Source organism: Pithys albifrons, chromosome 5, assembly GCF_047495875.1.
Source record: "Pithys albifrons albifrons isolate INPA30051 chromosome 5, PitAlb_v1, whole genome shotgun sequence".
NCBI lineage: Eukaryota > Metazoa > Chordata > Aves > Passeriformes > Thamnophilidae > Pithys > Pithys albifrons.
In genome coordinates, this window is record NC_092462.1 from 35,982,746 (window position 1) to 35,994,743 (window position 11,998).

At 36.4% G+C, this 11,998-nt stretch overlaps 1 pseudogene; it reads right to left on the bottom strand.

Annotated features, from left to right (window-relative positions):
* Positions 1 to 1,618: 1,618 nt before the first annotated feature.
* LOC139672670 (5S ribosomal RNA) lies at positions 1,619 to 1,738 on the bottom strand (annotated as a pseudogene).
* Between the last annotated feature and the right edge of the window lie 10,260 nt (positions 1,739 to 11,998).

An 11,998-nucleotide genomic window follows, 5' to 3' on the forward strand; every position in this document is an offset into this window, starting at 1 on the left:
TTTGCTCTGAGAGCAGAATGCTCTTGAACAACTATTTTCCATTCAATGTGACATAGTACAATGTTATAAATATTCTTTTAGTAGCATAACAGGCCTTTTGCTGACTCATTTGCCTGTGAGTCTCTCTGTGCTTGTTAAAATCCCAGCACTGAGCTAAGAATCTGATGCTTTTACCATTGCAACTGTAACAGGACATCTCCATTAGCATAACCTGTCCTACTGTAGATTTTAGGTGATACGCTGATTTCTTTAAAACAAAAAATATCTTTCACCAATCATTTTATATCCTTCTACTTCTAACAGTGCAGAAAAAAATTGCTACCAACACTTTGTTATTTGATATCTATCTTTGTTGATATATTCATCTATGCTAAGCTTATTTTGTCCCATCTTTGCAGCCAAAATAATAAATGATGAATCGCAGATTTTCAGTTGAATTTTTTGGCCAGTGATATACAAAGATAGTGATGTTGATGGTTTATATAGAAAAAAAAGTTTGCTTGTTTTTAATACTGCCATTTAATAATCTCTCCCTTGTTTTAAGGACATTTCTGTTGTATTTCAAAGTTATCTAATTGCATATCTGTTGATGCAAGAATAAGTGTAATATTAACATTAACAAATACTTTTTGAGTTGAAGTTTCCATAGTAACTTTCACCCATTACCTTGTGTGTTTATGTTCTCTAATTTATGCATTCTTAACATCCTCTTTCTGTTATTTTATCTACTAAAAGCAAGTAAATAAAAAAATATAATTATTTCTATATTCAGGCACTCAAAAATGTGGAAGGAAAGCTTGAACACATATACACATCTTTTCAGATAAACAGAATCTCTCATTGCATTCTCGGTAGGCCAAGTTAAAATAAACTATTTTGCTGAAAGCCAGATTAAGACAATGTCTTCTGTTATTGCTGACATGATACCTTATTGCCACTCTATGTTCTTAAAAGAGTATATTTCCTCTTATCAGCTTCCAGCAGAACTGAAATGTTAGACTGCAGGGGACATGCCACACTTCCTACTTTTTTCTCTGAGAAACAAGAGGATAAAAAGACAAGCAGAAATGGTTCAGTAAGCATGAAGAGGCATGGACAAGGCTTCTGGGGACGTTCAGGTGCCTTGGTATCCAAGAAATGGCTAGCAAGGTTTTATCCCATGTGAGCATCTCAGACTTCAAAAACACAACCGTTTGTTAGGTCCTGGTCGAAAGCAAACAGGCAAATGGGTGATGAGGCCAGGTTCGATGAGGCTCTGCCCACGGAGGGGGCATTGGAACTCCATCTTTAAATCCCTTCCAACCCAAACCATTCTACACTTCTATGATCCTAACTGCAAGGGGATTACTTTAAAGTTAAGAAGATGCATAAAACACTGAAAGAACAAAGCTTCTACCATAAAGGAAGAACTATTTCAGGGTGTGTGTGTGTGTGGCTCGGCTTCGCGAACGAAGATTTGGGAAGGGCTGTCCCCATGTGGGTGTGGCCCTTCCAGCCTGTGCAGTGGATTTTAGGTGAGGCTCAGCGTGCGCAGAACTGGCCCCACTGTTTAAGTCCTGAGGTTCATCTGCCATGGCCGAGTGAGCTTGGACAGTGACATTGAAGTCCTCAGGACTAGAACCTACAGCACCCGGCATTTCCCAGGAGGTCTCCCATCCAAGTACTAATCCGGGGCTGACCCTGCTTAGCTTCCGAGATCTGACGGGATCGGATGTCAGGGAGGCATTTAACTGCATGTGCTTTTATGGTGACACTACAGTGAGACTCCCATCCTAATATCCTGCTATAGTGTTTGCAATATTTAATCAGCTAACACCTAATTGACTTACATAGTATTTTAGGAATAACGAAGATTCACCTGCTTGCTAAAAAAAAAGTATAAATTTACATATCTTGAGATGTAGAAAAAGGAGTTTTTAAATGATTTCCTCCAATGGTATGACAGTTGCTAAATAGTGTATCTTCCCTATTAGTCTTATGTAGTCATTAACAAGATAGAAAGGAAAGAAAAACAAGGATGTAAGCAAAGGAAGGAAAGGAAAGCAAGGAAGACAGGCAGGCAGGGAGGGAGGGAGAAAGCGAAGGAGGACATGGTAGAATATGGGGTGCTCATTTTTAAGTCCACACAAGAACTGAAAGAGAAAAGAAACTAACAGAAAGAACAACAAGGAGAGGACAATCAACAGCCATTCTGTATTTATTTTCTGATTTTGCAAATGAAAGTCTTTTCGCTAGTGTAATTTAGTTTTTACACACTCAAAAAAAATCAGTTGGAAAATATCTGATGGAAATATGGAAAATTACAAAGAAAAGTTACCAGTACCAGAGGACAAGCTGTTTCTGGAAATGCATGATAATCTTGTACCCACAAGCAGTTTGAAAAAAAAAAAATGTTTCCTTAGTACTTATCTCTCTGAATTAGATCTGTCCTAGGAAGTGTCTGGGACATTTATAAATGCCATTTATATCCTTTCTTGTTCACAACTGAGAGTTATTTTGTACATGCATCTGAGAAGAAGCTGCTGTCATGGCATATTACATTCTTATTAATCTAATGATCATAGACTAAAGTGACAGAAGTCTTACCAACTTTAAGGTATTTACTAATCCTTCATTATCACAGCTCTAAAAGAATAGCTCAAACACTCTGTCTTTACTTTATGGATCTTCATGAATAAATTACACTTGAAGGTCTTATTCTGCATCCTTTTAAGTCAGCTATTAAGCTTTCATTTATTGCAGTGGCATGCTTTGGGAACATCTCCTTGCTAACCAGAGCATAAGATATGTATTTTTCAGGGGTACTTCAGTGACTCTTGCACCTAGTGGAAAATTTACTTTTCAAAATCACCTGAAAGAGTAGGGAGGAAAAGGGATTCCTGAACAACTTGAAGTACATGGAGTTCATTGCTTAAACCAGAATTGTTCTCATAAGCAAACATCTGGAAAACCAAAAGAAGCTTTAATTTTCAGAAAGTTATGACAATGGTCAGCACCATTGATTCACTATGCTTTATGATACCACCCATTTCCAGGGACTATACCAAAAACTAATTTCTGCCTTTCATAGTACATTAATTATAAGAGCACATTTTATGATTGCTTTGGTATAAAAGGTTCTCCTCTTCAAGTGTGCCCATGAACCAAATGGAACTGACATTCCAATACATTGTGTATTTCTTTAATTACATAGTTCCATTAGTGCACTTACAGCAATTCAACGTAAAGGAGGGGGAAAGGTTAGTTACAGTATGACATACATTTCTGCCTCTAGCCTTCATTTCCACCAAGGTACAATTGAAAAGCCTCTTCGACATGGTAATGAATTCACAAGACGGGATCTACTGTATCTGAATTGTTGCTTACACTTTTGAAAAAGGGTAACAGCAATAGATTGATTTTAATGGTATAATCAAGACCTGCAACACAAAATGAATGTTGCTTCATATTGTTTTGAATTGCATAGCTCATATACAGCCAAATCTTCTCCATCAAAAGGATGTTGATTTTGCAGAGGGGCACACAGATGAGTTCAGGAGTGAAGGGGTATTGGACACCATTTTCAATCAAGTGATGTTGAGGGCAATCCAGCCCTCAAACTTTCTAATACAAACTTCCTGTACCTTCTTGGACAGTTTTCAGAAAAATAAATATTTTATCATTAAGGGTGTGCTTCATAATAGGTGCATCATCAAGAGAGAAGTATGTTTTCAGCTCAGAGTGTGACAGGCACAGCTGTGTGTCATTGATAATGGAAGGCAAAAGTAACAATGTCCAAATAAAGAACATCCCTTAGGTGAAGTAAAAGTGCAAAATTTTACTATAATCTGATAAATCACTTCTGACAGGAAGTTTGGTTCAGATAAAACCCTTAAAAGGTAGTTATCATTTGTTGGGGTTATACCTGCCTTCAATAAGTTGATACAAAATTTATTTGAAAAGACTATAGGCCATGAGAATTTTTCAGTTAAAATGGTTAACTCTAAGTTTTGACATTTTACAATTTGATGCTAACAAAATAAAATTGTAATTTCCCAAGAGAAATAGAGTGTTTGCTTATGGTATGACACAAGGATTGATTCCTTAACTCTGTATATTTTTCAAAACACTTCTTGAACAAAGGTTTTTGAAAGGCCCTATTGTTTTGAGATGTATCTCTGGCACAAAACAGTGCAGCAAAAGAGCTTGTCAAAACAGAAAAGATGGGCATTTTTAAAAATATCCATACATTTGGTAAATAGCCAAATGTTGAATTTCACAGAAAACTATTGATATGATTTTTGGTTTAGTTCCAAAACTAAATTTGAGTGAGAAGAAAGCAGAGATAAAAATATTATCACATTTTTCATTTTTGTTTTCAGAAATTCAAGGGAAAGGAGAAATAATTTTCCCTGCCTCTTTCAGAAGCTGGACATTTTTGCATAATACCATTCATTATCTCCCAGACTGGTGGTCAAATTTTGAAAAGATTTAATAGAAATCTTATAAATATTTATTGTATGCAAAGTATAATATTTACAGAAAAATGCAAAATATTTAGTTGAAGACCTGCTAATTTCTACCTATTTCTGACAGAGTACTAGTGAGCATATTTTCTTTCTTATTTTACCTATTTAAAAGTGTAGGGGGAAAAAAACTATGATGTAATCATAAATGAGCATGTTTTAATATTATATACATGGCCTTATACATGTGCTCTTTGTTGACATAATGTAAAAAATAAATTAAAGCCTGCAATAGTCCAATACAAATATGGAAAGCCAACAGGGGGAAATGCCTGACTATGTGTGATAATAATGCATGTATGAATGATAGTGCTACCTGAGGAAAGAGGAAGACCTATATAATTTTTCACAGGTGGTATTACTTCTCTGTCCTCATTGATAGTCAACACTGATGCAACTTGGTCTTGTTTTTGCTTAAGCAATTTATTGAATGGCTTTCATACCACATACTTGTTTGACTTCACTTGTACTTTATCTCATGGCAGACAGAAAGACAGAGACAGAACAACTTGTCATGTTTGCCCACACCTTGTTTTCAAGAAGCATTTGTAAAGAGCTTATAGAAGTCTAATGATGCCTTAATCTTTATAAGTTCTAACACTATGGGTTGGTGTACAATCTATTGTGCCAACAGAAGTATTTTTGTAAAAGGACAATCGGAATGTCATTACAAAACATGAGATAAATTTAATACACATTGGATGCTCTTTCAGTATAAAATTTCTCCTGCTTATTTCTTGTAGTCATCTTACTCTTCTGTGTGCATATGGCAAAGCCAGTCACACACTAATTTAATCTGTAAAGTGATTTCAACGTAGCTCAAAGTATATCCTTACAGAAAGATCCAAATTTCAGATCTGCATAGCCGTGTAACCTTTGCATTTAGCCTGGGTTTCTCAGCAATATAAGCAGCCAGGGAGAAACGCTGCTAAACTGTTGCTGTCGCTCAGATTACTCATCCTTAATTACTGCCCATTAACCCCTTAGGAACTTCAGTAATGGACTCCCAACAGAAAGTAGCAATAACACACTAGATGTCTGTTTAATACCATCACAGTTTTGAATGGGTGGTGTGGGGACATGTAGGAAATCCATATGCTATACAGTGTCATTTGGTCTTTTACTTTGTGTTCTTTGTTCTCAGCATCCTCAAACATGTATGTATTTATGGCCAGACTTCGCAAAGGAAGATTTGGGCAGGGCTCTCCCCAGGTGGGTGTGCCCTTCCAGCCTGCGCAGTGGATTTTTTAGGTGAGGCACAGCACGCACGGAATAGGCCCCACCCTTTAACTCATACAGGTCCATCTGCCACGGCCAAGTGAGCTTGGACAGTGACAGTGAAGTCCTCGGGACTGTCATAGCACCCGGTACTAACTGGGGCTGATCCTGCTGAGCATCCGAGATCTGATGAGATGGGATGGCAGGGAGGCATTGAACTGCCAGGCGACAGTCCCCACTGAGACTCAAACTCAGGTCCTTGGGTTTCAGAGTCCAGAGTGCTCTTCATTACACCACAGGACTGCCCATCCTGAAATATACTGAGACATTGATGCTCTCACTCTATGAAGGTCACAGGTCTATGCATGTGTTATATTTCACAGGTGTAACATATGGTATGCAATACAGGAAGCCCTACCTTCAGATCTGCCAGAGCATACCCATTAGGACAAGGGAGACACACTCCTTAATGCTCAATGTGGGTTTTTTAAAGCAGTACCCTTCATGTGGTACCTACATGAGGGCATGGGGGAATAATCTGCATTTCTTATTTCACATTACAGTGCAGCTCTGCCTGAACTGCATGAAGAACATTTTGGAGGCATTCCTCACCCAGAGCATGTGCTACATGAGTAAACTGGGATTTCAAGAAATGCAGGTCCAGAACAGAGTCCCCAAACAAATTCTGAGGACTACACAGAGGTGTAGAGCTTTTATCACCATAGTCAGGGAGGCAGATGTGTTTTCAGACAAAGGAAAAATATTTCTAACCTACGTTGAAAAAAAAAAGAAAAAATAAAGAAAATCAGGGCTCATTGTTGAAACAAGAGCCCTCAGGGAAGTTATCATAATGGTTCCAATCTTTTATCCTTCTTCACAGCACAAAAACATAAAAGAAGAACAAATTATGTTCTTAGGCTAGTGAACCAATGAAATGAGAAGACATGAGGAAAGACAATTGAAAAATTATTTTGGCAGCAAACTAACTCCTTCAGAGCTCTCTTTTGTGCTGCACTGAGTCTAGAGAGAAAACTCATTGATTTGTTATGAGATTTTATTTTGTGTACACTAGCATTTTATGCATATTTGGGAGGTCCTCGGGGGGAAGCTTTCTGCCAATTCAGAAAGCATTTCTAATTAATTAAAGAGCTTTTATTTCTATGTTCTTCTTGAAATTTTTTGTGGCGTTTTCATGCTAAGGCTTCTTGAATTCTATTTAAAAGCCATTAATCAGAAGAAAATTTGATGAGGATTTTCAACATAAGACTTCCAAGTTTAAACACTGTTGTCTCCCTTTAGACAGACAAACAGCTAGCTTAATTTTTAAAATTGCAGAACATCAAGAAGTTTGAAATTAATTCCTATGAAATGCCTTTCTAAAGTCCTATCTAACCCTGTAACCTGTTGTTCACAGTAGCAGATGCTGAGGAAAGAATAAGTGAAGCACAGGGCAAACATACAGGTATATCCTCCTGAGAACCTTCAAGGTAGACCAGCAGCCACAGCTCAAAGCACTTAAAGGAAGCAAATTCCCACACGAGACTGGGAGCTCCCGTTTTACTGAGTCTGAAAGGGATAAACAAATGGAATGTTTGTGGGGATGACTGTATCTATCATGTCTTCCTATGGATCTCCCCTAACATCACATGTGCATCCTTTTTTTTTATTATTATTTTTGCAGCTTTCTCAAAGATTTAGTTTCTATTTCAAAGCATTGTACAAAATCTTTCATTTATTAAACTGATTGAAGGACACCTCTTTTTTAACCACCTCCACAGCACATCAGCCCTCCCTAACCTATGAAACAGTATAAACAATGAAAGTCCCATCAATTTATGACAGTGAAAGTTACATTACATAAAATAATACCAATTATGTACAGTCCAGAGACCTAGGTGTAAGCACATTTTGACATAATGAAAATAATAATAAAACAGTTCTTAAAGAAAAGAATGAACAGGGATTTTACACTGTCAAAATAGGGAATACAGCCATGCCTGAGATAAAATGGCAACCTGTGCTGTTTGACATTATAGATGAAATTATCTAAGAGGAAAGAATACTCTAAGCCAGGAGAATTATGAGACAGAACTGATGGACAAGAACAGAGGATTTGTACTTCAGGTTTCCACTCACATAACTTCACAAACAATACATGTTGCAGGAAAAATGTAATAAGGGAGGAAGACAGCATGTTGTTTTTCAGTCTATATTTTCATTAGTGACTTATCTTTCACACCCCTTCAATGCCTTCTGCAAAATGGTCTGGTATCTTCAATGGCAAAGAGGACATAAAATGCTAAAACTAAAAATACTTGCAGCTTCCTGAAGCTGTTCCCTGACTACATGCACTTTGATTTACTGCAATGAAAACATAAACTATGAAATATAAGAGGAATTATTTTATTATGAAAAACAATGCGTGCCCAGAAGCAAGGAAACATCTTCGTAGTTCCTCTTCATGATTCAGAATCATTGTGGCTTGAAACACATTCATAAATCTCATGGGTATTTTTAGAACACTTCAAAGTTTAAAATACAATTTATAATTATGGCTGATGAGTATTGAATTCGTATTAGTGAATGTAAGGAAGTATTACTTCAGGCATACCATTGTGGCACATGTGTAAGGCCTAGTTCAGGAAAAGCCGCTAGATTAATTTCACTAAACTGTCTTCTGTCCTAACAAATTTATTTTCTAAAAGAACATACCTAAATGAATACTACAGTGATTTTTCAGCCATTGAAAGATAAGTTCAGTTTCAGAGTGAAATATGATAGAATCCTATCAAGACAGGAGTAAGAAATTCAAACAAGCAAAGCTTTTGTTTCTCACACCATCATCCATCCAACAGCTCTGTGGGCTCATTCACATCCTGAAGTTGTGAGCTCTCAAAACACCTTTTTAAATCCTGGCACTGATAATCAATCATGGGAAATTTTTTCACTTTTTTAAGAAAGAATCTTGATCACTAGCCTGAGAGAGCTATTCTTGTCACTCAATCAAAAATTCTGGGTAGTTGTACTTTAAACACCTGAATTGGTCTTCTCAGTTTAATTACATTTTCACAAAAGTGTACTACAATAAAGATGCTGGAAGAGCTCAGTTTATAACCATAGTAAAACTTTTAGTTTAATTTGAGTATATTAAAGAATTTTATCTAACTACTAACATAGCTTATTCAAAACCTAAAATTCCAGTTAGTTACACCATATTTCCTTATTATAATGGTAGTAGTATATCATGCTTCCTGAGGTCACCTTGACGAAATACCCTGTGTCCAAACATCGCACTGTCTTCTCGAAGGGTCATGCAGTGATATTCATGCAAGTTCATGATTGCAGAGTTTCATGAGATAAACTTGAATGAGAGTGGCTTGTTCCACCAAAGATAGCAAGAATATTCACAACTAACACCATTTTTATGAGACATTTGGATAGTATGTCTGAATAAAATGTACTTTATCTAGTAAGATATTGTTTATCTGGGAACCTGTGAGTTACCAATATATACAATACAAACCTTGCAGGGTGTCTTTTCATACAGACAGCAACAGTTTTCAGAAACCAATAACTCTCACTGTACCTAACCTAGAATTACATCTCACTACAGGGAACATCTTAGTATGTTGATCAGAGCTGGAGAGCCGAAATGTGAACTACTTTCACTCAAGTTAAAACCATTAAAGTATCTCAACCTTCACAGAATACTGACCAAAATTCCACACATTCCTTTTGAATCAAAGCCAAGACATGTCACTAGAGATGTTTCACAGAAATTTCTCAGATTTTTTTTTTTTTGCAAGTGAATTAGATTTCTTGAAATCAAGGTTTTATCATTAGGTGTTTTTTTTAAAAATTAGATTACTTAATAATTTTGTTTTTTTTTTTTTTTAAATTCCATGACTGAAACATTCTCCATTGCTCTATAGCTACAGACATACAGGCATGATTCTTTTGTGACCTTTAAGCTAACACAAATCTGGCAATATAAAACAAATAAGTGGTCTGTGCTTCTAGGTCTGTAGTCTATTATATTTCAGTTTTATCTGAAGTCCAGAGAGTTTCAGGAAGGATGGAAAATAGAAGAGATTAGCTGGTTTCTTCCTATCCAATTAAACCTATTAATCCAGAAGTCTTAAAATTCGTTGCAAAAGTAATTGCAACTTATATATAATGTAAGCCAGGCAGGTATCAGTCTCTCAATTAAAAATTATGGAAGCTGAGAGGAGATATGTTAAGAGACATTCTAAAGGTCACCCACAGTTAGAAATAGCCTCCAAGTAGATTTTCTCCCCAGCACAGAAAAACAGGCAATACAAGTACATATCCATATAACCCTGTGTGTTTTCAAGATACCTTACATGTGTATTTCTTCTATTTCCAGAACATAGTCCATATTTTCAGTTGTAATGCTAAGGATAATAATCAGTTTTCAGGTTGATGAACAAACTGGATTTGAATGCCAAACTCATTAAGGACTCAGGAGTAGCACACAAACCATTCTACAAAGGCAGCCTGACACTAAAATTCACAGGCTGGTGCATTGCATTGCATGATCCACATGTATTGATGCTGACACAGGAAGAACATTAAGCCTAAAACACCATCTCCCACACAACTAATTAATCTTTAACTTTCCACCATTCATTTCTGATATTCAACAGCTTTGGAGGAAGGTAGCATAAGAAGTTCATAAGTATTTTATTTGCATTTTACAAACAAGCAAGTAAGAAATATAACTTCTTAAATGTAGGACATAGTAGAGGTAATGTTAATTATTGATTAATATAAAAGCACATTATTAAGAGACAAGGTATGATTGAGGTCATGCATTACAATGATTAATGACTGTTTTCCAGAAAACATGCACTGTGCTTGTAAAATTATGTTCATCTAAGAATTAATTAATCTAAAAGCTTTAAGAAAACATAAAAGCACAATAATCAGGAAATTGGGTTAGCAGTTTAATTTGCAAAAAGAAAATTTGTATAACTGATTAGTCTGAGAGCAGCTGCAGAGCTGGCAAAGCCTTCAGATAAAAACCAACTTAAGAATGGCATATTAGTATTTGCTTTGTATTCATCTTTCCTGTACACTTACTGCAGAATAATAGCCAAAACTGCCATTCCATTTTCTGGTGTATGAAGGAAACAATATTATGCATGTGCAAAAATGTGTGCTCTGAACACACCCCACTATCAGCCCATGCTCCACGTGACTGACTCCAAGAGAGAACTTCAACCACATCAACTAAACAGACTTGCATTCCAGCTTGGTTGTATAGGCCGCATGAAAAAGATCTCACATGATGTTCTGCATCCAACTCTTTTTTATGTTTCAGAAATCATCTGTTTGCAATCTTCAGAGGTGTCACATGAGGGATTTTGGTTGTGTTTTTCTCTTCTAGAAATTGCTGTGATGACCAGATGTCACCAGAGTGAATGTTTGTGAGGAGCAGCCCTGATAAATCATTGGCAACTGAATTTATAACAGCACTTGTATCTACATGTGGCCACATCTGGTCTATGGCATCTCAGATATGAATTTACACAGCAATACAAGGCTTGGAGCAGCATGTGAAAGAGAAACAATAAAGAGACTTATGTCACAGTTAACATTATCTCTGGCCATGGCAGTATAATATTGCCACTTCACGTAGCCTGACCACAGCTGCACATCACCCTTTCTATCCTACTGAAGAGAAAGAAAATGAAGTTCTGACCTGTTAAACAGTCTTTGAATAGCAGCTTGTTAACCACACAACAAATTCAATCTCAATAATTAGCATCATGCAGCCACTAACCATACTCTCTCCCCACACATCAGGACATATTCCATCCAGACTTTGTGACCCTGTTATCTTGGTCCCTCCCCATCTTACATAATCCCTGAAATTTTTGAAAAGAAATTTGGAGAACCACTTCCCTGATTCATGCATAAGGTTAGTATGCTGTAAATCATTAAAAATGGAAAGCAAAGCAAAGATAAACCATCCCTAGGTCTCTCTATATTCTCCTAATAGGCAGCCAAATTTACATCCAAGACAATGCTGTGAAAATGAACAAGATCTTCAACAGAATTTTTCTTTGCAAAATCAGCACAGCATTATTGTCACATATTAATCTGGACACAAGCAATTTATAATTGAGAGTGTTTTGCAACAATGACTGCAGCTTAATAAGTGTTTATTTCACTTCCATGGGCCACAGAAAGAGAAGGATCACAAGATACAGTGAATAATTGAGAAAATAAAATAATGTAATTCCAAATGT